The sequence below is a fragment of the Puntigrus tetrazona genome, chromosome 6 (assembly GCF_018831695.1).
Source record: "Puntigrus tetrazona isolate hp1 chromosome 6, ASM1883169v1, whole genome shotgun sequence".
In the NCBI taxonomy this organism is placed as follows: Eukaryota; Metazoa; Chordata; class Actinopteri; order Cypriniformes; family Cyprinidae; genus Puntigrus; species Puntigrus tetrazona.
In genome coordinates, this window is record NC_056704.1 from 3,710,946 (window position 1) to 3,736,173 (window position 25,228).

The window sequence follows — 25,228 nt, forward strand, 5'->3', positions numbered from 1 at the left end:
TGCAACCTGGTCTCATAAAAATACGTACCTCAGTGCACTTTTTGTGCAACACCATTTTATGTAACTTACTGCACGTCGCAGTTTCAGTTTGAAGTGACTAAAAAACAGGTCTAATGTTTGAACCCTGGCACATTTTTGGTTCAGAATGCAAAAGTAAATACTCTATCGTGATGGAAATATGCCCTGCACCAAATCCAACCTAAACCTATCCGACAAGGCTTACAACTGCAAAACTGATATCAGAAGACATTTAATGTCTTTTTGGATTTGATCCATTTTGTCAAACCTTATCACACAGGATTCAAGCTTTTCATCGCAACACCGTTTCACGTGAGCTACCGAGTAAACCTACCATCTCTGAGAACCCATAGATATTAGGAGTCATGACAAGTAATTGTGAAAATTACGCTTTATTCATCAAAACTCCGTAAATTTGTGTGCAAGTGAATAAAAGAGTTTTCCTGCCTCTAGTGTTTATTTCTTTTGGAAACTGCACTGACGTACTCATTGGTACTTATTGCGTGTCTCGTTAAAAATTGCAACCAGGCAAGTTCATGCCGTAAATCCAGGTAGCCCTCTAGTCGTATCTTAAAGTTTTGTACTTCCTGTTTTCAAACTAAAGAGAAAATCTGTAACAAAAGGTGTAAAGAAAAAGCCCGCTCGGTTTACAAGCTTTGCCGAAATTTTAACAGACGCAAACAAGTTTCAAATGGTTTAAGCATTTATACATTTTACCTCGATACTGAAGGCTACTGGGTGTCCAGATGCATGTATTTGTAAAATAAATGCACATATAATTGCAGCTATTCCATAAGTAATGTCACCATGGCATGAGATTATCCATAAAACTATTAAGCGCTGACAATCATTTTTTCCATCCACAGCTTTGTGTCATCAAATGGAAATCCTGTCTAGCAGTGCAGCATCAAGAACATTATCAGCACAGCGGCTGCTCGTTTCATTTGCAGCCGGGACTCGCAGAAAAAGAAAAACCAAATTCCCTCTGCGCTGAAGAAAAGATGAGTTATAGGACGAGCGACTGAAATTTGAGATTAGAATCTTAGTGCAGCACTTCAGAATTCTCTCGTTTGATGTGCAGGTCACAAACACACGCTCACATACATGTCGCCCCCAACAAAGAATGCATTAATAAAGAGACCAACAATAAGAATATAAGCTCTCTTCTGAGACTCTGCAACGATCGAGATCACTTTTATGTTTTCTCCACTATTGTTACATAATGAGGGGGAGAGAGATGAATAAAGACAGATGAATAAAACATGAGGTTTAGCTTCTGTCTTTAGCGCTGTGTTCCTCAGGCCCAGCAGCAAACACAACACCACAAACATCTTGTAGCTGTCACCATCTACACAGAGCCATTAAAATTCATCGTCTAAAAATGCTGAGGCTTGGGTTGAAAAAGCACAAAAGTGATTTTATGCACCAATTACCATGCAATAACTTAGGTCTGCAGGTCAAAACAGAGAACAGGATATTTGTGCTCTTTACTGGTATTGTAAACTTTTTAATGATTTTAAAAAGACAGTCTAGTAGAAAGCTTCCAGCTAACAGATCATTGTTACCAGATGCAGTACCAGAACATTCCCTGAACACACCTTGTGAGATTCTTCTTTGGACAGGCAAGAGCTTATATGGCTGCTCGGTCAGGACCCTTTAGTGTCACTTTTAATGCACAGGGTACACCATTTTTCAACATGAAGGTTATTCATTGTTTTCAATTGTTTGTCTTAATTTAATGATTTGCATGAGCCTGTGACAATATATGTACACACACACACACACACACACACACACACACACACAGAAACACATTTTATATACATTTATACTTTCATTGGAGTACGTAACCCCACTTCTACCCTAAACCTACCCACTTCTGAACGAACCTGACCATAAGCAGTGCACACACTTTACAAAGTTTCCAAGTCCTTTTGAAGCCATACAATGTCTTTATGAGAAGAAGAGAGTAAGTTTTAATCACTGAAAATGACCCAATTCTTCTGTTAATCGCTTACATCTCATTCGAAAAGACACTCCTGTCCCATAGAGCTTGAGACACATAAGAGTCAATAGCATTTCACAACCAAGGCTAACATAAGTCTTCATTTTTTTAATTTTTGTGTTGCTAGATCAGGCTGGTTTATACTGGTTTGATAATGGTGTCCTCATTAATAACTCTTTCACTATTCTCTTTAATTATTTGACTATTTTCTCACATCTCTGTTTTAGTCTGTACTTCTCCAAACAAACTTGATTTTCTGTACTGTGGTACTTGTAATCTGTAAGTCACTTTGGATAAAAGAGCCTGATAAATGAATAGATAGGCATTAACGTTTTGGCATCAGTGTTGTCAAATCTGGTACAAACCAACCGAGGCAAGGCAAGGGAGATAATTATTGAATAATACATTTTGTCCTGTTCTTCACATAAAACTAATGACATTACTAGCATTTAACAAGGGTTTAAAAAGGATAGTTTACCCAAAAATGAATCATCTAGCATCAAATACTAATTACTAAACATTGATTCAAACCCATAACTGATGTGTGCAAGAACTGTTTTTTCTTTATAATTTTTAACGCCAAGTCAATTTCTACTGCTATGTTCATGGTGAGAGCAGAGTTTAATTATTCAAAATTAAACTAAATGGGGGTGAACTATACCTTTAAGGACATTTAGAATTCAAAAACAAGAACAATCAACGATTAATGTTTGCAAGTGTATACAAAACCTTATATTCCATATACCAAAATACACACCAATAATGTTAATATACCATAAAATACACTGACAACATCACAATAACTAGCTAGTGGTAAAAAGAAATACACAGAAGCTGCAGTGTCATGTCTCACAAATAATGCAATTCATTAATTATAAACATTAGATTATTATCTTAAGATGTAACACAAAACTCTAGTTCACATAACTTAGAAATATTATTGTCATAAGAAGAATTCTGGTCATTTAAATGCACCATTTTTCACAGAAAATGATCAGAATAATTGTTATTTTTTCCCACTTTATCCATAAACAAATCACAATATACAAAGTAAGGGAATTTTCCATCAATAAATACCCTTTTATCATAGCATTTACAGTATGTTACTTTAACATGTAATACTACGTTCATTTTTACAGTACAGTTCAATAGGGAACAATCTGTTTTGCTGGGTTAATCATAACTGGGCTAAATCAAACAACAATTTCAAACGCTTCTGCCATGTTCTCCTGTCTAAAATTCTGTTTGAAGCCTTGCGCTGACTAGCTGCTGAAGTGACAGCGGCACTAACGCATTTTAGTTTTGTCCTGAGGACCAGCTGCATCTGGATAATCCTTTATTTCTAAAAGCTTGGTTTGGCTGAGTAGGTGTAATGACTCTATGCTGCTCAAACTCTTGAAAGTGAACCGTCAAACCCTCGGTTTTTATGTGAGTGAGTGTCAGTGAGCGCCGCTCTTACAATTAACAAAACACTGACAAACCACTGACATGCATCATAAAATCTGGCACCGCACTGGAAAGTGGGGCGCTGCATTTACAGCAAACAACACGCAGCACAGGAAAAATGAGCACAGGTGTACGTTCTTAAGAAATCCAGCTTCAAAGGAAAGTCTAAGGCACCCCTTATGATACGTCTATCCTCTGAGCTCTTTAAAACACACACTCTTAGCAACAGAGAGAAGGAAAGACAAATTCAGGTCACTGCTAAGGAGTATGTTAGAAACAAGGAGAGCACAAGGGACGGAAAGGACAACACCGCAAGATTTTTAGCCCTCGTTATAGCTTGAAAGTAGCTTTTTGGGTTTAAAGCTTGGCCCTAAAAAACTATTTTTAAATATTAACCGTTTTGTCTACGGTCATTAGAATTCAGGTCAATTTGCAAAGTACTACTAACGAATATCTAATTCGCTGACGACACTGGTTGGTCGACGGCAGCACAAGAACACACGGGGCCACAAATCCTGTCCTGAGCTGTGATGGGAAAGGCAGCAGATAAATATAAGTCCATTTTACGCTTTTAAGAGCACTTCAAAAAACAGGGCACTGATTAAAACATATATAATGAAATTTCTGTGATTTATTTGTCAGAAAGCAGAGTTATTTTGAACGGCTGCCAATAGAGGAAGATGCTATTTGCGCCCATGATGGTGTAGTTACGATATCTTCTGGAAGAGGCTATGTGAAAGCATGCTAAGCAATAAACACCTCGGGTTTGCTGATATCAAGTTGGCGGGCATGTCTTTGCATAAGGAAGTTAGCGAAACCACAGAAATTGTTTATACACCTTTAAGCCATTTACACCAATCAAATGAACCATAAAAGAAACATTCAGGCACTAAAAGAGCTTTTTATACCATGCTACAGTAAATCCTGAGCCATTTTTTTTTTACTTCGATAAAATGTTGGATTAAGCAGCATTAAAAGCTAATTAAAAAGGTTTTTGCTTTAACCATTGTATCTAAAAAAAGGTAAGCATGCATTTTGGTGGTCTAACCCAAAATTGCAGTGTCACAAATATACAACAAAAAAATAAAAATAAAAATAATAAAGTGCTTGTAACAGCAAATTGTTTAGCAACAGACAACCAAACCGTAAGATGCCTCATTAAACATTCATGCATTTTGTACAGCCACAGAAACTTTCACAAACTCTTTAAATGTTTAGCATTTGAGGAAAGTAGTACCAAAAATAAAAATTTCAGATTTTTACTTCTCTGTTTTCATAAGACAAAATACAACCAGAGCAGATTTGTTTCATGAGATTTTAGCATGCCAATGTTTTATGCTAATACGCTAGTTTATTTAGCAAGACCTTTCTGTCAGTCAGCTTCATAAATACGCTGAAATTTCAAAACCTGACTTCAAAGTGTGAAGCGTTGCTCAAGATAACAAGATTAAAACAGGAATAAAACATGGAATTATATGTGAATAATTCCAAGTGTAAAAGCTCAATATTGTCCCTCCTACTGTGTGAAAGTACAGTAGAGTTCATTATTCGTTAACCAAATGTGTAACTGTCTACACCAAAAATACATACTTATCAGATCAGTGATTTGTGGTTATCTTTCAGTACTGTTGCATTTCAGACAACAAAAGCGGACTCAAAGACAGCGAAAATGGCCCTCGTTCATCCGGTATGATCTGAAGTTAGAGAATGAATGCTATGACAGCGCTCAGATGTTTCATGCTCTCTGTGTACACACAAAAAAGAGGGCATGTGGGTCTCTGTGTCACTCGCAGTGCAGAAATCTTCAGTACCAGCTGCTGACATGGCTGCTTTATCCTCTGCATGACGGCCAAGACACATCCGCATGCTCTGATTTAATTACTCTGTCTGAATCCACATAGTCTCGGGTATGGCTTTTGACTTGCGGGATTAAGTCTGGTTCACATTGATTGTAGCTGGCCAAAAACCACCTACATAGAAAGGAAAGGGCCACTTGACTGTTGAGAAAGATACCTACTACAGTTTGTTTTAATGTGGAATTTAGCGCAGATTTAAAGTATTTAAATAATATAACATGATTTTTAAATGGTTCATTTTGTGAAATTTTTATTGATCCCAAACTTGTGGCCAGCTGTGTACCTGTTCATTCGATACAAATCACGACGGTTATCACTGTCGCAGGTGTTTAACTTTATCATTAATAGTGCAAGCCAGAGTTCAAGCTGCCATATTAGATACAGTGCTTTGAGGTCAAGCTAAAAGCCAATAAAATCATGAATTTTATTGAAACCAGATGGGATCCTGTTCCTGTTATACATCTATTGGCACGGAGCTGCAGTTTTACTTGATGTATTAAAAAGGGTAATTCACTTACTTTGGCATGCATTGAACCTGTGCCATTTTACATAGAGTACCTCTTGACCAACATACTCTGTATATTTCAATGGTGCACAGAAACGCATTTGGTAAATGCTGTCACTCAAAGTGACTTAAATTGCATTTAAGGTACACATTTGAGCAGTTATGAGCTACATGGCAACAACTCAAAAAGTGTGAGACCTTTAAGTTTTTAATAACTGATACAAGTTTAGAATGAATGCAGTTTTCAGTCGATTCTTTCAATCTGATGCAGATTTTTGCATTGTGCTTCTCAGTTTTATGTGCAATATGGATCAGGTGGCCAGCGGACACACTGTGGGCGGGACGTGGGTGTGTCGTCTGAGGCTAACACTCAAATTTAGGGGATGAAGCATTCTGATTACATTCTGATTACATTATGGTTTACACACACACACACACACACACACACACACAGAGTGAGCTTACGCAGTACTAACAGTCAGTATTCATCATTGCATACTGCAGGTCCTGGCAAAACAACGCAAGTATACAACTGCCAAAGTAATACCTGCCATAAAATACAATTATAGATGTAAACATTTATTAACCTGACTCTAGAACAGTCTTGAAAATACAGGTTCCAAAAGACGGTTTTCACAGCAGTGCCACAGAAGAACCATTTTCAGTGAACAGTTCTTAAAAGATGCCAGTAAAGGAGCTTTATTTTTAAGTGCACGCTTACACTACCAAAGAAACTGATACAAAACTCCAGAGTCAGTTGCAAAACTTTACATTTACATCACTGTCACTTTTGTTCAGAGGAAAAGACAAAGTCGTTCTGTGCGACACGCAGTACCACTGCGCTACGACTCGCTGATGTGGGTCAGACCTCGAACACAGTTTCTCCCTGCAACAGCCTTGATCTAGTACCGCCTCTGTTGCCTTCGCATTTAAAACCATTGAATCCATTACAACCGGCTTATTGAGCCTCCCAAATGCCTGCCCACAGCCCACATTCACCATTATAAACACATCAATGAGAGTGAGAGTGTGTGTGAGAGAGAGCGCTTACCTCTGATGGTTGTAGCAGTGATGGAAGTAAAGGTGCTATATTACAGCCATTCCGGCTGGACGTGAACACAAGTGCTTTTGGAAGTGTGTGAATGAAACAGCAGCACCTGCTTAACTCAGCTCTCTGCGTGTAAACGGCTGTCTCTTCACCAGAGGCATACTGCCACACACTTCTCTCTCTCTTTTCTCTCCTCCTCTCACTCTGTTTCTCTCTCTCGGCACACACACACATTGCCAGTGGCATCAGCGCCACCCCTCTCTACATTAAGAGATGTAATGTGAATAAGCTGGACTGATGTCCCAGCGCATGAGAGCAAAGATCAAGCTGATTCATTAAGAGTCGATTATAGAATAAAGGTCTGAGAGGGAATTATAGATTAAATGGAGCGAGCAAGTGAGAGGAAAAAGCAAACAAAGGATGCTGGGACAAAATGAAAGGAAGAGGAAAATGGCAGTAATTTGAAATTTGCATGTAAAAATGTAATATGATAATGATACATATTTCTGCACGTGGTTAGATCTAAGTTAACTGGTTTACACTACAAAAACATATTTTAGAGGTCAGATCGTGTAAAAATAGATCATTAAGTTACAGTGCTTCAAAGTTGCTCATTATTATAGAGTTAAAAAAATAACAGTCCGACAAGTATTAACACATTAATCAACCAAAGCTTTATGCATTAAAGTATTAGATAAACACATTATCATCTATATCGACTGATGTTAAGAGCCTTACTGTTTGAAGAACTTACAGAAGTATAGGATCTTTGTTGTATCTATAAATACAAATTTATGTATGATATTTAATGTGTTTGCATGTGATGTGGGTGTATTAAGTAGCTGGGTGAATCAAAAAAGATAAAACATAAAAGCTGTGAATAAATGCGTACGGATAATAAAAGAGAGAGAAAGAGAGAGAGAGAGAGAGAGAGAGAGAGAGAGAGAGAGAGGAGGGGACTATGATCAACCCACTGCTTTTAGTGAGCTAGTTCTGCTGCATGACATTGTTAAAAAATATCACAAGGTCTACATGTAGGGCGGGAGGTAGATTTGCAGTTCCCATGGAAACTCGGGCACCATGCCTCACGAGAGAGACGTTCTCTTACACTCTTTAACATCGACGGATCCCTTGGACGATCTATGCGAAAATTGCAACGTTCCGGGTCAGCAGCAGCCAAGCTTAACAATGCAGAGCAACGCTTTAAAAATGCATGAAAAGAACGTGTTAAGCAAATTCATTTAAATCTGAGCTATCGATGTAAAAATCTCAACCGTATAACAAGGTGGCTTACTGAATAACCTAAACTATTCATAGACAAGATATTCAGTTATAGACACATTGCATGCATTGAAAAAAAGTAAATACTGTGCCACGTGTGACACTGAAGTGATTTAGAAATCACTGTTTTCAAACAGGTTTCCTGAACAGTCTCCCTTTCAGCCATTCGTTGAAGAGACAGAAAGCCCCGTCCCAAACTCAAGGTTGAGCAAATCAAGTTGGTGGGAGACAACTAAAAATAGCTTCTTTATGAGTCTCTTTATATATTTATCTGAGACAGAAGGTATTTTAAAATGAAAAAGGTATTTAACTAAATTTTGTACACCTATTTTATAGGTAGATTGCCTTTGTTTTTGTATCATTTTGGTTAATTAGTGTGCCGTACATTACTTTAGATAAAAAGTGTGTGCTACAATGTAAATGTGGACTGCATAAAAACTGGTACTATAACAACATACAGTATGAGGTGCAAAACTTTATTAATATACCGTCTAAAACCTAGAGAGCTGCAGCATAAACCAAATCTCAGTAAAAACTTTTGATTACGAAAGTTGGTTATATGAAAGTCCACAATCTAAATATCATTGCATTGCTTATATTCTGTAAAAAAAAAAAAGTTTTTAATCAGATTATGGTTTCAATTCAGTGCCTAACAGATTGTGGTTGCATGAAAATGGAACTAGTGTATGGAGAGAAAAAAACTCTAAATGTCTATTGTTTCACAGGAGAAAGTGAGTATGCGTAAATGATTTAATTTTTGACTATATCTCTGTAAGTAAATAAATACAGTATACTTCATATTTCATTTAATACTGAAAAGTAATGTGGGGTCTGACCAACAACAAACATAATAATAATAATGAAAAAATAAAATTGGATTATCTATTTGACCATTTTTATATTATGACACTACTAGTTTAAGGGACAAGATAACAGTGATTTTTTTAAAACTGAAATCAGCTGTAATATTGAGCTCCTTTTGAGTTGCTGACTATGTAGAGCGTTCCAAATCAGCCGTTTATGAGGTTCCGTGATGGTTCGGATGCTGCCTTAAGGCACAAGCATGCTTCAACTGTTTGTTTGCAGCCACATCTCGCACATGATGCACGTGATGTTAAATTGGTTATCAACATGGTTCACTCGCACTGTGGTGATGCAGCCCACAATTTCCAGCCTCAGGCACATTTGCGCATTTCAACTCGCTCTTTGCAAATTCCCCTGGAATTTACTGCGCTAATTGGTGGGTCATTTTGGTGGCCAGTTGGAACATTCCTCCAGTCCAAAAAAAAGTTAATACAAGGTGGCCAGACTGTATCTGTGTTCGTACAACTAGAGTTTGAAACAGAATAAAGTAAGAACAAATTAGCTAACGAGGTTTTGAAAAAAGCTATTGGGAAGAAACGTGTTTAAAAGTGGGTGGTACAGTGCAAAAGTGCTGTTCTGCAACAGTTTTCTCCTCGCAGCCTCTAGATTTCTCATACAACTTTACCTTGTGTTGTCATTTCCCTCCCTCCATTCAGTCTTTATCAGATGATAAACAATGAAAACAAAAGGAGAACTGAATTGATGACAGGAGGCTGAAACCCTTGCCACGCCGCGGAAGTGGCACGATTCTTACACATGTATCACAGGTTTCACCCTATCTAGGACTCTCAATAGGGATCCTCCAGAGCATTGCAGCAGAGATTCAAAGTAGGTCGCCCTGAACTTGCGCACCCCAATTTATGGCATGCGGACAGCGGCCAAGTCAATTTTAAGGAAAAGGCTGGGCAATTTTGGACAGCCATGGATATTTTATACATTTTTAAAAATTTAACAAAAAAAGAATTGGAACAGGAAAGACAAGAATATTAAACATACATTTCTAAAACTCCATTGAAAATCTAGCCTTTTAAGGAATATTCTGCTTAAAAATGTAAATTTGTACATTTTACTCACCCTCAGGCCTTCAAATATGTAGATGAGTTTGTTTCTCCATTGGAACAGATGCGGTCACATTTAGAAGTACATCACTTGCTCACCAATTGATCCTCTGCAGTGAATGGGTGCCGCCAGAATGAGAGTCCAAACAGCTGATAAAAACAACATACACCACAAACCACATCACTCCAGTCCATTAATATCTAGTCAAATGAAAAGTTTACACACACACACACACACACACACAAATGTATATGTGTGTGTTTTTATAGGACGACTTTGATGTTGTTATATGACTACTTTTAGAATACCTTTCTCATTTTAACACATCGATTTAAATAAGAAAAATAATACAAATTAAATATAAGTTTACCTGCATGTCATGTGACCATTATCCATCGCCAGAGAACTGTGAACAAGAAAATGTTAAACTTATTTATTTAAAAATCTCAGAAAAATTTATAATAATAAATAATAATAAAATGCAATTAAAATAAAATAATTATATGTAATTAAGGAAATAAAAACTATAAATGTGTGTTTTATTACCATAAAAATGGCAAATTAATGCAAAAACAGAATTATTTCCACTGTGTTTCTTCAGGAAAGGCCCACTTCTCCTTGTCTAGACACATCATGAGAGCTTTTAGATGAAAGCTCTCTTCCATGTATTTTAAGTCAGTCAGTTACACATTAGAAGCTCCACTCTCTTCAGCTGATAAAACGGGTCAGCAGTTGCTTGACTGCACACCACATGAGCAGTTAATTTTTAACAAGTCCAAAAAAACTAATATAAACAAGCCAAAGAGTTTTTTATTAAGAGGAAAAGGGGTTTGGCCTCATAAACAGGAAGAGACTAGAGTCAGGTAACCAGAAACCGCTCTTTCATTCTATGCGTGAAACGCATGAAGCGCGTCGCTGTGGGAGAGGCACAAAGTTTGCAGTGGATGTTTGAATCTCGTTTCTTTTTATTTTATGTCAGCATAACGGCGTTTTGTATGTCGCTCGGTAGCGGTTTCGAACCAACCGGTTTGGTAAAACCATAAATCCTTCCTTTGCTCTTGGCGAAGCTCCTCAGGTGTTTTGTCCTTCCAGCAGCAGAAGAAGACGCGCTAAAGTTTGCCTTCTTCGTCCATTCCGTTCGATGCGAACTCCTGCCTACATTTGAACTAAGTTACATTAGTTCCGCTTTCCGCTTGTTTGTACATAAACACTTCATCACCTATCCAGAAGGACATACATACGGGCCAGTGCATCAGGTAAGGATGTTTTAAAGCTATTTGCCTGTAACCAACAGGTAGTGTTTTTTATTAGTGTTTGATATTAGCATGATTTTCTTCGCGCTAACATCAGGCTATGAAAAGCACATCCGTTTAATGCTGGGTTTCTGATCAGTCGTTGATAATGATCTATTTATTTGTATAGTTACAAACAAGCATGCCTGAGATCTTAATTTTAGTTCATTTGTTTTTGGGGAAGTTCGTATAATTGTACCTTTTATGTTTATGTTAGTTTCGTACGTTTTCGAAAATGGTCATTTCTACCGTTTTATGGTGATTTTTGTATGGCTCTGAAGCGGTCAAGGGGTGTAACCATTAAGCACAAAAACCACTAAATAAGAAACGTGTCTCTGCAAGACCTGGACAAAATGTAGCCTATATTGAGAGAGAAAGAGAGAGAGAGACATTTTGACCTCAAGATGCACAGGGGAGTCCTATCAATTGCTTGTTTACTTTTGGCCACTTGCATATTGGTGAGGCCACACTGACATTATTACGGCTGACAAATGTTTTAATATATAAAAATCTTTTATAACAGCAACTGTTATAAACTGTATGTAACTGTTGTTATACACTGCTCTAAACACACTGACTTGGATTTGACAGACAAATGTTTTAAAACATAACAAAACCTTATATAACAGCAACCGCTTTGTTGTTTTGATGTACAAGGATCATTTTAGATAACTTTTTCTTGAGCAGTTACACCACACCTAGACATTTTTGATATTGGGCCCTATTTAAAAAGAAGTAATTTTTTTTATTTTAGGTTTTTGTAATAAAATAGGGTTTCTTAATATATTTTGGAGCAATTAAATAGATAATGACAATAATAATAATAATAGTGTCATGTCACTGTGTTGAACAAGTCAAAATGTGGCCTTTAAAAAAAAATGTTATTTCATATTGCATATACATTTGATTACAGCTGGTATATGAAACCTGGTTTGACAGTGTTAAATAACACAAACATTTACCACAGTTTTATTATTATGCCTCAGTCATTACTATTCTCGCTACAGTAAAATTACAAAAGTGTTCAAAGGCACACTATTTAGACACTGCTGTCATTGAAATGAGGGCTTAATATTCAATGCACAAATAATACTTTGCTTAAAGTTAATCTCGTATGGCTTGATGTAACGTGACGTGCCAAGCAGGTGTTTAAAGCAGGAGTTTGCAACATCCTGTGCTGTTAATCCCATCAGCCTACATGGTAAGAGAACTAAATACATCAGTTTGGTTTTCACAGGCTATCAACTGCTGTTTGATGGAAGGATCAGTACATACAGTAAATGTTCTGTGTGTATAATCCATAGCAGAACAAAAGTATTAATGCATCTAAATAAGTACCAAGTTCACACATTTAAAGTAAGAATATATCTGCAGATGCTTTGCTGGATTAGTTACCAAACCAATTTCATGCAGCTGTCAATTTTTAAAAGCGTGCACACACAGAATTTGGACATTTTAAGTATATGAGTGTGTCAACACGAAGAGCAAAATAGAGCTCTTAGAATTCACTGAACTGAATGATTGCAGAGCAAAAAAGAATCCACCTGAAGTTTTCCTCACCCCTCAAGTTGTCTGCTCGCTTGCAAGAACTGCTTACCATTGACAAAAAGAGGTTTTATCTGGAACCGAGGAATAAACAGGCCTTAAACAATTGGTAGCAGAGCTGGAAGCCGTTCTTGTCATTGCGCTTGCAACCTGTTCAAATGATTTAAACTTATTCCGTGTGCTGCTTTTTTTTTTTTTTTTTTTACCCGTGAAGGGAGAAAGTGCAGTTCAGGTCCACCAGAGTGAAAAGTACAGAGATTTGGAAAATGAAAATAAAAGTGCAGAGAGTCAGCAAGAGAAAATTGAGTGGTATAGAGAAGGAACGGTCTCACTTGGCCACCGTGCCCTGGTGAAGATGCTCTGAAGTGTTCCTAGACCTTTAGATGATGGATGTTCAGTTTGCTGAAGGGAAATTCCTCATTGTGTCACTACGCCATCAAATGCTCAGTTACACCAAGACAAATGACCTATGCAGTCTGAAGCATTGATTTGCCTCTAGATTTAAAGCAGGACACACACTTTGACTGACAGTTAGTAATTGCTTCTCTCTTGTGAAAAAACATTTATGGTATTTGTTGATGTTAAACAGATTACATAGTTAAATTGTTGTTTAAGCCTGATATAGCAACAATACCTGAATCAATAGTATGAGTTTCAGACAAGATTGTTTTTCACTGGTGGATGGGGGAATGTTAAGGGCAACATGTTTGAAAACAGTCAGTGTTTTAGCGGTTCTGTTTGGTGTTGCAAATGGAACAGAAAAGAGATAACATGGATTTCATTGTTGAAGCTAGAACAACTTGAAATTTTATACTTATAAAAAAAAAAACAGGGTTTTTGGGGGAAACTGAGGTTCCAAATAGAGCATGTGGAAACTGTGGAAAACGATGTTTAGTTCTTCACATAACAATCGTTGCAAGAACTGATTATTGAAATGTGTTCTGGTGATATTTACTGTGAAGACATTTGCTGTGAAAACCACTTTATTTTACAATTTGGTAGTTCTGCATAGTCATTCAATAATGTGGCACATCTGAATCCTAACAAAACAGGACTGATGGGTTGATGTTTGTTGGTGTTAAATCTGTGATATGCAAATTCAGACGGAGGGCTGCTGCTGGTGAGATGTTCCAGTTCTTTGGGTTCCTCTTGGGAGTTGGTCTGTAGGCGTTGGACTTGTAAGTTTGCCAGGATCATTTAAGAGAGATGAGAGAAGGCTACAATCAATCTAAATGCACCCCAAAGGTACACTGTCAGCATAATCAGAAAAAAAAATAACCCAGAAATCTGTGGAGGCAACCTGTCTAAGAGTTTAAAAGCTTTTGGTTTGTTTTCCACATGGAATGTTGCGAACAGATCTACTTTGAGAACTGTCGTGTTATTAGATGCATTTCTGTTTGGATGCTAAATTGATGTTTATACATGCAGCCTTCCAGAGAACCTCTTTGTACAACAGCCTGAGGCCAAAGACTCTGTTGCTCAGTGTGTAATTTTACACTGAGTATTTCCCCCATCATGCCTCGCTGCTGTCTTAGTACTCATCTCTCAGTGTGCGCTTGGACCGTTTCACAGCGTCCTGCTGGCTAAAGAATTGGCTAGCTGTTGGAGACGTGTTTACTTTTGATGGGAAACCACTGTGGGTAACCACAGGAGGACAATGCGACGACATCACACTGCTGATTCTTTCCTTGTACACACATGCAAAAGTTAGAAATAGCAAGCCCAAAAATTAGAGCTTTGCCATAATTTTCTTACATCCTCATGTTGTTCCAGAAGCCTTGACTTTCTTTCCTGGAATACAAAAGGAGGAATATAGCTTCTTATTCTCTCATGGCACAGATGTCATGTTCATTTCATTTGAAAGCTAAGATATTGTTTATTCCAGTTTGTTTCTTCCTTCTTTAAATTATAGTTTCTCGGTGTAGGTAAAGATGAGCTCAAATCAAACTGCCTGAATCCCATCTTAATTTCATTGTGAAAAGATGCAGTGGCATGCCATCACATCTCCACTGGACTAGATGTCACTCAGAGCTTATTATTATCTCGTATAACAGAAGCTGCTGAGCCTTGGGAAGCTAACACACCCTTCTCAATGGCCTGCAGGTAATAAATCTGAAGTTTACTGAGCGCCTCTGTCTATTTTTACTGGTGGGCTCAGTGGCCCAGAGGTTCTGCTCCATGCTGTGTTAGTTTTATAAGTGAGTAAATCTTGGTGAATTGGATTTAACTTGACTACAACTTTGTATAGTTCAATAATAGAATGTTATGAATGTTTTTTCATGGATACTAAAAGTATCACAGTCTTTCTGATGCAACATTGGGGTAAAAGTATTAATAGACTGTTATACTGGTCAGACCAATGAATCGGCCAATATTTTGCCAACATTTAGTCATTTGGGAATTATCACACGAGCCAGTAAACATGCCTGCTTGGACAAAGAGAGACATCACTGTGAATCATTTTGTTAAAGGATAATTAAAATTGTTTGAAAATATTGGGTAAAATTCATGGTGACATTTGAAGAAAACAAGATTTTGTGCATGTTTTTGAAAATAATATTTGTTTTCTTTGCAAGTGTAACTCGTTTTAAATGTCAAGACTGACTTGTTTATGCTCGGTTGCTTTTTTTAAATGTTGTCAATGATACGACCAATTATTGTGAGGTGTACTGTAACTAAATATTTTAAGAATTGGTCATTGAAACACCATATTTATAATTGCATGTCTCAAACATTGCATGTTTATGGTTATGGCCCTGGATGTTGTTGTAACCATCAGCCCCTGAAAATCTATAACTTGTTATGACAGGGATGTCCAATCCTGTTTCTGGAGATCTGTCTCCAAGTTCAGCTCCAGCCCTGATCAAACACAGCTGAACCAACTCATTAAGATTTCCAGGAGCACTTGATAATTACAGACAACAGTGTTTGGTCAGGGTTGGAACTAAACTATGCAGGTAGGTACTGTAGATTTCTAAGGAACTTGCTTGGCATCCGAACCCAACCGCGTTTTGACAGCCTTCTCCAGGGTTTGACCATACCAGTGGTTCGACCACACTCAACTATAACGTGACCTATATTGATCTATCAGAGCCAGATCAAAAGGCACTTTGTCTTGAACTCTACAATTTGATGCATGAACGATGAATGCGCCTCATGAAGGGGCTTTAAACCCAGCAGATGCTCTGATACCCTGCAGAGCGTGAAGGATATGAGGTCACAGCTCTTCTGTCATCTCTGCCGTATGGAGCTGGGAATTAGTAATGAAAACTATGAATATTTTGAATGCAGGCTTGCTGTTCGAACGCTACCTGATTAATTTCCTCTGCCTGCATGAAGGGCAGATAGGGATGCTTGTAATTATTTATGAATAGCAGTGTGTTATGATTTATATTCAGCTGGTGCTGTTAAAGACATGCTTAAAATGCTCTAATTTGAAACTGTGAAATGAGTTAAATGAACCTTGTCCCACCTTGTTTGCATGCTTCATTTTCTACAGATATTGACAAAGTCTGCTAGTTTGTTCGATATCTTAAAACTGTTGTGTTTTTCATGCCAGGAAACTCTTTTCTCCTGTGTCAACTCTTTCCCCACTAATTATCTGCTTAGTTGATTACTTCAGCTGTTCTATTGACTTGAATGTGGAATCCTGTCAATGTTTCCTGACCTTTCTACAACCTCTTTATCCCGATTATCTTGTTGGTATGTTACAAAGATTTGCAGGAGATCCCTTTGAGATGTTGTCTCACATTTCACACACTCAAGTTCACGAGTAGGGTGTTGTAAAGTCTTTTAACACGCTGTGTAGTTTGATGTCAATTACCCTGTAAAGTGGGTCGAGCCATTAGGCATAATTAGCCAGTGTTGTCAAGGAGAACTTTGCAGTACCCCACCATAATGCTAAAACATCTCATTCATTCTCATTACTGCAATGAAATAAAATAATGGTGTATTATTTGAGGGTACAATTTTATGTTTATTATGTTTTGCTGGCCGACATATAAATGCAGCATCATGCTAAAGCATTTTCGAAATGTGACATTTTTAGTCAGCCACGATTGTTTTATTGCAACACAATATTTTAAAACTATTGATTTTTCTTCCCCGGTATGGTAGTGTATGTCGTACTGAATTTAATTCATGCTAGTTTAAACAGTTTTTGGCGCTGCAGTAATGAGAATTGGAAGAGAAAAATGTGCCTAATTTTAATAATTTCACAATGCAATCTCAAAAATCTCATTTCATATTTTTCCTTTAGAGTCCAGGGTGAAATATGCCCAAGGCAGCGCTTTGTAAAACAGGTTTACGTTTATTTAGGAAAATGCTGGAGAAGTCTTAAAATGAGCCCTTGTTTTTTCAACACCGTATAATCATATTTTGAGTGACACTTTGTGTTGATGGACGATTTGTCTTCGCTAAAGCTAACTCAAGGGCAGCGGACGAGCACGTGTGTGTTAAACATTAGACACTTGATCCACTCAGTCAAAACAATGACTCAGGGCTTTTGGTTCTAAAGGGCAGATATGTTTTTAATAGGCCAAAAAAGAAAAATAGAGCAGAGCAACACATGCACTCTTGACACACTGATTTTTAAGATGGGACTCAGTGTTACTATGATGTAAGTTTAAATAAGGCTGGATATTCAGTGAGAATATCTTTCTGAAATACACTGATTGAATGATATGCATTATTTGCTATTTAAAATGGTTACATTAGCTAGTGGCCCAACACAGATATGGCTATTGGTTAACACAACAAGCTTTGGTTAATATAAATAAAGGCCTGTAAAGGCTGGCTGAAAATCACTGAAAGATTACAAAGACAAACATTTTCTTCTTTGGAATTACATGCCCTGATAAATCATTGACTATACAAAAAGGGAACATAAAGGAAGTAAATAGGATCAATTCTGATTTCATGTTGACTTTAAACACTCATAAAGGGGAGAAGGCCATTTCAGTCTTTGGTTGTAATTTTCCACACTTACCAGCTCATTACTGCGTTTGATTGGATCGGCAGAGCAGATGGATATCTGCATTTCATTCATAAGGTCTTATACAAACTGTTGCTTAATCACTTCAGAAATCTTCCTATATATGCATTTAATGGACTGCTTAATTATTGCTTAATCGACTATTAGTGCAGAGGTCGAGTGCATAGTTGGGGTTGCTCAAATTCCTCAGAGTAGGTGCACGCTCAGTCTTCACAGTATTTCTGAGTGCAGGAAAACGGCACAGCTGGAATTTCAGCTGCTTAAATGAAACAAGGCCATTTATAAGTGGACACAAGTATGCGAGGAAGGTCAATAATCACGTTTGACAGAGTATAATGACATGGCTGAGGTATGTTCCCCCGTGTCCTGGAGCTGAAGTGTGCTGATGACAATCAGTGCGTTTGGTTTAGGCAGGATTAGGCTGGTCTCGCATTCTTCCCTAAACCTGTTTAAGAAAATCGCTAATCCCAGACAGCAACAGCAACATGCCGTTACATGTCACTTTGCCTGCCTGCCTTAATCACAAGACTATCTGGTGGAATATCCTGAAATGATTCATTATGAAAGTGCAGGTGGGAAAGTGTGCTTTGAGATCCCTTCGGGGAAAGAGATGTTTAATCATTGACCGTGGCTTACTGAGTCTCTGTTCATTAAAGTCAAAATGAATAATTGACACTGGAGCTTAAAAGAAGCTCGAATGAATGTCAGATAGCAGTATAAGTAACTTATCTTCATGTATATATTCACAGTCTGCTGAAGGTTATTGTTTAAAATCCTTATTTGACCTGAAATGTCTTAATATGGCTGGTTTTGGATAGACGGACGTCTGACTCGGCATGAAAAAAGATTGCAGACCAGCATTTTGGTCTAAACAAATTTCCTAGTTTAATGGCAAACTGATAAAATATACTATAGGTTGGTGCCATATTATTTAATGGACAATATTAGTGTTTTCTGTTAATTTATTTTATTAGTAGATATTGTATATTCTGTTGTGTCCATTCAGCTTTAAGGAAAAAATTATCTTAAAAACTATTTTAAATACATTTAATAGCACTATAAAAAAAATAATTGTTAGCAAAAAAATCAATATCAGTTTTTAAAAAATATACATAATATTATTATTTCTCACTTTTACTTTGAATTAGTATTTTAAATTATGTGTTTATTAATATTATTAAAGCATAAAAATTATTAGAAATTATTTATTATAAACATTTACAATTTAAATAATGTATAATGCATTATAAAAAAAATCAAAGTATACATTTATGCATTATATGTTTAAAGCAAAGATGAATTGCTAATATTATAACTCATCTTTTTAAATTAAATATGAATTATGCAGAGTCCTTGTTGTGTTTAAAGCATTATTCTTTCGGAAAGGTGATAAATATTATAATGTATTGTGGTTACAGTTACTCATGAGATTACAATGCATAATTAATGCATACTTTTATTTTTATGCTTTTATGCATGTATAATTTTATGAATTTAAAATAGCATTATTTTATTTTTTATTTTATTTTTCCTGATTATGAAAAATAATTGTGGGCTTACCGTTAATTCTCAAGCTACAATATATTTGCATCTGTAGATAAAGTCTTGTGCACCTTGACTGAAATTGTATAGCATCTAGCCAATCACATTGGAACTTTTGGTATGCGGACAAGCTGTCTGAAGCAAAAGCTATAATTTTGCAATATTACTGGGTGTGTTTTGGTAGAGGAAAATATCCGGAAAAGTTTTGGTGAACCAGACGTTCAGTCTAATGTTAAACCACTGTCATCTAAGCACACGTGTGATGCTGAATATGCTGCAATATTAAGGGTGATAAATAAATAAAAGCTTCATTTTCATCCTCTCAGGTCTCGTTTTCAGAGCTGTTTGTTCCTGTGAATCTAGGTGATGTGCAGCAGAAGTGGAATGTCGGCTGTAGTCATCTAGAGGTGACGTGCTTTTTAATGCCTAAAGCCCCAAGGTGCTGTCAGGACCCGTCAGAACAGGTGCCTCACCATCTGGGTGTCTTTTGTTACCTGCTTTTTTCCACCTTTGAATTTGCTTAGTACACTTCAAGATTTTACACTCTGAATATATAATGTGATGTTCGCGTATATATTTGACAAGAGTGTGGCATTCGTGGTTACACTGTAGGTCCAAAGTGTAGAATATGTTTAATGATATTAATTTAGGAAACTCTGATTTGCTCACCAAGGCTGCATTTATTTGATCAATAATGTTTCAATTGAAAGTTTTTTGTTATAATGTGTTTTAAAAATGTAAATAATATTTGTAATGCAAAACTGATTTTTCAGCATCATTACTCTTGATAAAAAATACACGATCCTTCAGAAATATTTGTAATATGTTGCTTTGGTGCATTAACAACTATTATCAGTTGTTATTGTGTTCATTAGTGGTATTAACATGATTAAGTAGAAAGTTCAAAAGAATAGTATTAGTATAGTAATATTCTAAATCTATTTTCTATGACTTTTAATCAACTTAATACGTCCTTTCTGGGAAAAAATAAATAAATATAAATATATATATAAATATATATAATATATATATATATATATATATATATATATATATATATATATATATATATATATATATATATATACATATATATATATATATATATATATATATATATATATATATATATATATATATATATATATATATATATGTATAATTCTTTTGAACTTTTGAGCTTTTGTTATTACAAACATATCATAAGCAGCACAACAGATTTCAACATGGATAATAAAAAGAAAAGTCCCTTGAGCTGCAAATCAGCTTTTCGGATTAATTTTTGCAGAATCATGTCAAGACTGGAGTTATGATGCTGACAATTCAGCTCTGAATCACAGGAATAAATCGCAATTTAAACTATACTAAAACAGAAAATGTATATTTTAGGTTGAAAAAATGTTTTACAATATTACTGTTTTTACTGTATTTCAAAACAAATATATGCAGCCTTTGTGAGGAAAAAAAGCTTCTTTTAAAAACATTAACACTGTAATTATATCAGTTTTGTCCAATCGTTTTTTTTTTTTTATAATTTTATAAAATGCCTTAAAAAGCTAAATTCTAAAATTCATTTCAAATTAATATCCGGTTTGGCTCATAACTAAAAATTAGTATGTCAAGCATACAGCATCTTTTCTTGCTTGTCCACCTTTTTTTTTTTTTTTACTGAGCTCTGCGCTCTGGGAATGCTTTCTTCGTAAAAATTGTATGTGATGCTGGTTAAGATTTTTTAAGGGGCTGCATAATTAACACGTCAACTTTTAATAACATCCTTTGAATTGTGAGCACGCCTGTAGTATAATGCCTAAAAATGTCTCCTACATAGGCCACTTCTGGAAGAATTCGCTGTATGTCAACAATTGACTCTTGTGTGTCTATTTTTAATTTCTCTTGAGATTTAGAGGAAACATCTGAAACATGTTTATACTTGACAAAGTGTGCACTTCCACATAATTCAACCAAGAACCTCCAAGCAACCTGTATTCCAGGTACTCGAACCAGCCCTTTAATATGCCAAAAATGTGCTAAACACACATTTCATTTTTTCATTTAAACCTAAAAGAAGAACCACAGAGAGAAGATGTGTTTGCATGAAAATAACGACATTGATTTTATTTAAATTTGCATAGTGCAGTGTTATACTACTGCCAGGAATGTCTGGATGAACTGGATTGTGGGTGGTTAGTGAATAAGAACATTTTTATGGTGAAATGCAATGCGCGAAGTGACAGAGCTGTTTCATGAAATCTCCCCAGACTGTTCAAATGCCCAGTATAATTGCATCATTAAAAAAGAACAAGAAAAACATTTGACTGAAAATTTGCTTGGTAGAAAAATAGCTCGGAGGTGTTTTTTGATTTAGAGACAGAGGAATGAATTAAAAACAGACCAAAAAGCATACAGAATCTGGGCATTCCACCAGTTCAGAGAGACAGGGAGAGAAAAGGGGAAAGCAACATTCACATTTTTGCCCTTGACAAGGGCTCTTCCCTTCCTCTGTAATGTGTGTGTGTGTGTGTAAGCGTCCTAGAAAGAGGGAAATAAGCACAAAACAGTTCTTTTTCCACCCTTCAGAGTCAGTACCATAACAAACGTTTGAGACATTCCTTTGCAGCATGACTTCAAAAACTTCAAATTCAGTAAACATGAGTGTCAGGGAAACCTAATCAAGCCCTTTATCATTAATTTAAGACACCTGACAGCTGCTCTGTCATGGTAACACGGTGCTAACATGCACGCTTGCACGCTGTGTCTGCACTGCTGTTTTGTGGTTATCTAGCCATGACTCAGAAGTCGCATCTTGATCCGTGGCCTTTGCTCGCACATGGCTGCATTTCTCACAAGCTGTTCAAACAGAGCTTAGTGGCTTGGCTCGATAAAGAAAAATGAGCATGACAAAGTCTCTAAAAATAATCTTCGATGGTAATTGATAGTGAATTTGAGGGAATGTGTCCTGTATGGCTTCAGAAGATTATAGACAGCCCAGAGGGTGACATTTTGCCGAACCTGCCAGAGATTTGACAACTCACAGCAACGTTAAAGCTCATTTGTTTGCACTGTTTAAATATGAAATCCTCTTACGAATCTGAGGATTTGATAGCTTTTCCAGTTTATAATTAGCTGAACTGTCGTCTTATGCATTTTGATGAAGGCTGACCTTTCCTCATTTCCTTTTCTTTCTTTTTTTTTTTGCATCCAAACATTTCCTGCACTCTTTGACAAACATCCTAAATTGATTAAGCCAAGCTTGCTCAGATATTCTAGTGCGAGCCACAGAATATTTGAAATATTCCATCTGACACCTGGAATCCACCATGAAATAAACTCATGCAGTGTTAAATCTCAAGTTAAAATCTCACCGGCTCTCCTGTTAAGCTGACGGATAGCAGTAATGGCAGCATCTACAGACTCAGTGGTGAAAATCCCAGCTTGTTGCTTAACACACTGTATGACTTACTGACTCATCTTTGTTTTAGTGAACCCAGTTTCCAATATAAGACCAGCAAAAATCCCCCAAAAATCTTTAGACACCTTTGACAACATCCAAGTAGTCAGGCAAACTCAGATTTACTACATTATTAAAATAAAACATTTTTTAGTATTATTTGATGCAACTCAGCTAATATTTTTAATAAATGAGATAAATGAGTGCTGCATTGCTCATTCTTACTGCTAGTTAATGTAACTTATTTTCTAGCCAGTGTAACAATTTTAATAAGGCTATTTACAACTCATTAATAAGTCATTTATACACATACAAAAAGTTTGCCACCAAGCAGCTTTGTTTCTTGGTAAAATCGGCACACCATGACTCCTTAAAATTGCTCAAAGGCAGCAAAACAGATGTGGACAGTTTGAGAAAGCTTTTGGTATTTTTGTGTGCAGTACGCATCAGACAGTGAGTGAATGGTCAGTGGGAGTGCACTCTTACCAAACAAACATTAAATCAAACAGTATCAGAAACAGCAGCTGGTCTGAGGACACTGTCAGGTTAGCATAGACACGCACACACCCTCCTTCCTTCTCCATGCTTTACATTGTAAGGTTAGTAGAGGTGCCTGAACTCCACAGTGTTTGAAAACGTGTTTTTGAACTTCTGCGAAGGTGCGATATTGCCATTATGAGTTCCTTTGAGCCTTGGCTGGGTGTGGAACCCTGCAGAGGATATTACAGATGGAGAGCTTTGGAGGTTGTGAAGAGCTTGTTCCTGTCTGAACAGAGACTCTATTGTATGGAGCGACTAACGTTTAGCACAGAGGAGCACCTGACAGAGAGGCCATTGATCCATTTCTAGCAGCCATGTGCGGCTCAATAACATCCCAAACAAGTAAGAGAGACGTCCAGGGAGGCCGACACAGTTAGCCGTCTTCTGGCCAGCAACCCCTGGTCCTCTCTAGGGAAGTTTAAGAAATGTTATTACACCAGTGGTTGAACTGAAGTTGCAGGCTGGCAAATGAAAAGAAGTTGGCTTGTGACAGAAATTACTATAACATACTTTTTTGATGAGTTCAGACTGAAATTGCCATTGAAAGTTGCACCTAGACGACAGTTTACAGCAGGCTTAGAAATTAACTTTTCCATTAAGGGGCAATATTTGCCCGTGAGATTTGATTTATAGTGGCTTTTTTTAACTTTTCGAAGAGCAATTTTTATAGTCACTTTATTTCTTCTATGACAACTCTTGTAAAGTTTAGCATGTTAAATAAATATATATATATAATATATTATATATATATATATATATATATATATATATATATATATATATATATATATATATATATATATATCAGTACTATGCAGCACTGAGTCTATTGAAATACAGACAAACAGAAGTGTTAATTAAACAATGTATTTCTGTTGTTTCAATTCTGTTGAAGCAATGAGCAACTATATTAGATTCTGAAGAAGGGGTTGTTTTAGTTAGAACTTGAGGGTTCATTGCAGTTAAAACGTTTCCACTGGGAACTCAATTTCCGATTGCCGTGTACAAATTAAACAATTAAATTTACCAATTACATAATCAAAATACTACAAATGCAACATCAACAAAAGAAATTGTCAACTGCCATTATAACAAGCTGAATACTCTGAAAAACCAAACATTTCCTTGCTTCCTACCTCCACTTTGTTGTTTACAATGAGAATTTGCACAATTGATAAGTGAGCGTATGTGCAAAAAAAATATTTACCATTTTCAGCGGTGACTAATCTAAACGTGTTGGCGACTAAAATAGAATTGTGATGCAATGTGAAAATCTACCGTAAATATTGTGATTGACACTTTATTCATTTTAATCGTTCCAGCAGTAATTTAGTTTAATTATGCAGAGGCGTTTTTGCTCCCTTCCCTGAAATTTGGTTCATTTGTTTTGCTCCAGGCCCCTGTTCATTTCCAAAACCGGTTAACAGTATGCTCTGCACCTGTGAGAAAATGTTACATTATTTCTGTTTCCTATTGTTTCCAGGCGCACATGTCATGATGCCATGTGATATCACCTTCTGGAATCTGCCCTCAGGGCTGTCTTGCACTGTTTGTGACACACACACGTTCACACATCCGTGTTACGATTGGATTCGTGCACAGACTTGGAATGCTGTGTATTCATATGCTGGCCATTTACAGTGTCACTCATCAAGACCTGGCAGCGTTGTTACAAACGACACTAAACGTTTCAGATTCCTCCCATACCCCCCAGTGAACACACACACACTCATATAGACATATACAGGCACTCACACACACACACACAAAAGCGCTGTGTTCTGCA

General features: G+C 36.6%; 2 protein-coding genes across 7 annotated transcripts in view; one reads left to right on the top strand and one right to left on the bottom strand.

The window, feature by feature from the left end:
• plppr2b (phospholipid phosphatase related 2b) overlaps positions 1-10,228 on the bottom strand; it is a 44,464-nt gene extending 34,236 nt beyond the window's left edge. For 2 of the 5 annotated variants that reach the window (XM_043242608.1, XM_043242614.1), the window contains exon 1: positions 6,882-7,064. The gene's annotated coding sequence lies outside the window, so the exon portion shown is untranslated. Of the gene's footprint in view, positions 1-6,881; positions 7,065-10,097 lie in introns of those variants that run through there. The other 3 variants (XM_043242610.1, XM_043242612.1, XM_043242609.1) reach the window with 2 other exon arrangements.
• A 694-nt stretch (positions 10,229-10,922) lies between these two features.
• The window catches only part of palm3 (paralemmin 3), a 36,133-nt gene continuing 21,827 nt past the window's right edge, over positions 10,923-25,228 (top strand). Inside the window, exon 1 of one of the 2 annotated variants that reach the window (XM_043242602.1) lies at positions 10,923-11,338. The gene's annotated coding sequence lies outside the window, so the exon portion shown is untranslated. Of the gene's footprint in view, positions 11,339-19,796; positions 19,919-25,228 lie in introns of those variants that run through there. The other variant, XM_043242603.1, reaches the window with a different exon arrangement.